The following is a 1812-nucleotide window of genomic DNA, read 5'->3' on the forward strand; positions in this document are numbered from 1 at the left end:
TGTCATGTTCCTGGCACCTAAAACAGTGCCTGGCAAATAGCAGGCATTCAGTAAGTATTTTCTAAATTTACAATTATTATTACTATCTTTATTGTTATTGTTATCAACTGGGCTGAAAGAAAGGTATGAAGGTAATGGAAGTCACAGTCAGATTTCCCCTGTCACCACTGATTGCTATTTTATCCCTGAGGGCCATGAGAAAGGAAAAAACAAAAATAAAATTTGAGTCCCATGTGGTAGCTTCAGGATGTCACGTGCAGGCCAAAATAGAATTCTTAAGAGTTCTGGGTGCCCACCATCCTCCATGGGACTCATTGTGACTTACTGTGAGTCACCTACTTCTGCTGTGCTTCAATCCACCCCTTCCAGTCCTCTGGAATTCACATTGCCTGTGTAACAAGTTCACTTCATGACAGCCTTAAGTGAGACCTGGTTCTTCAGTGAAGAGACCATAACCCCAGCTGCTTCTTGAGCTGGCTGTAGGGCATGTCCCCACATTTCTTGGTACAGCAAGGCCAGTTTCTTCTTCACTCTCCAAAGCCAGTCTCGACCTACTGCCCCTCCACTCTCTTGTAAACAAAAACAACAAACAAGAAAAACAAATAAACAAAACCCCCGAAATCCCTGCTCCTTTTGAGACTTACGCCAGTTAGTTAGTTTAACTGTTCTTTAACCTTCCTGTTGCTGTCATCTCTTGGTCTCCTAGATACTGCTCTGTATTCACCAGGACTTCGGCCGTAGGCCCATTCTTCCCCTCTATCCCAGGTCTTAGACATTCTGGCTGAAGTCAACAGCCGCGTGAGCAGCCTGTTCAACACCTTGATCTTGAAGCTCCCTGACCTCCACCTCAGCCACCCACGTCTCCCATCTCACATTGGAATGTCTTGGGACCCCAAATTTGCTCTATCTCTAAGATCACAACTTCAGACATTCCTCCCTGGCTACAACTCTGTAGTTTTTCCATTTACTCAGTCAGTTTTCCCCCATGGCCTTGTCCCTCTACCGTCTCCCATTCTGTTTCCTCTCTAGCCATCTTAGTGGATATCCATCTTAACATAATATGGTTCATCACTGTAATTATTGCCAATACACCAAACTTATTTGCGCAGGGCTGGGCCTACAGTGAGGTGAGTAAGTCCCCACCTCTTTTTCCCCACCTCGTTTTCTCCCAAAATGTAAGGAGACGCTCAGTGTCAGCTGCCAATCCTACACTTGCATGACCCCGGGAATGAGTACCTCCTTAAGTTTTGTGCCTGACGAAGAAGGGTGGGGAGAAGCTCACTCCCCCTACCCTACTATCTAGGAAATTTATTGCAGTGTAAATTCATAATTACTCACCTCAAGTGGCCCTTTAAACCTAGCCTAGAAATTCACTCATTGCCCACTCTGAACAATAACTATTTCAAATGTTTTACACTTTCCTCAGACCTCTGACTGTACTACTCACCTCCGTCTCCACTCTCAGACGATGACTCGTATCTCTCTTGTCAGGGAAAGTAGAAGCCATCAGACAGAGCTCTCTTCAAATCTCCACCACCACATTTATATTCTTGGCTGCATCCTTCTCCCACGTTAGGATGAATTGTCATCTTCCTGTTATGGCCTATCTTTCTCTCCTGCTTTTTCTGGCATCTTGCCCAACAGATTGTCCTCTCTTTCTTCTTCTGTCTAAAATCTCTTCCTCTCTATCAGCTACTTCTGATCAGCATTTAAACATGCACCCATCTTTTAAAAATATCCTTCTTTGGTCACATGTTTCTTTGCCAGACCACTGCCCCATCTCTCTTGACCTTTACTGCCAAACTTCTTTTA

The sequence above is a fragment of the Phocoena sinus genome, chromosome X (assembly GCF_008692025.1).
Source record: "Phocoena sinus isolate mPhoSin1 chromosome X, mPhoSin1.pri, whole genome shotgun sequence".
Classification (NCBI taxonomy): Eukaryota; Metazoa; Chordata; class Mammalia; order Artiodactyla; family Phocoenidae; genus Phocoena; species Phocoena sinus.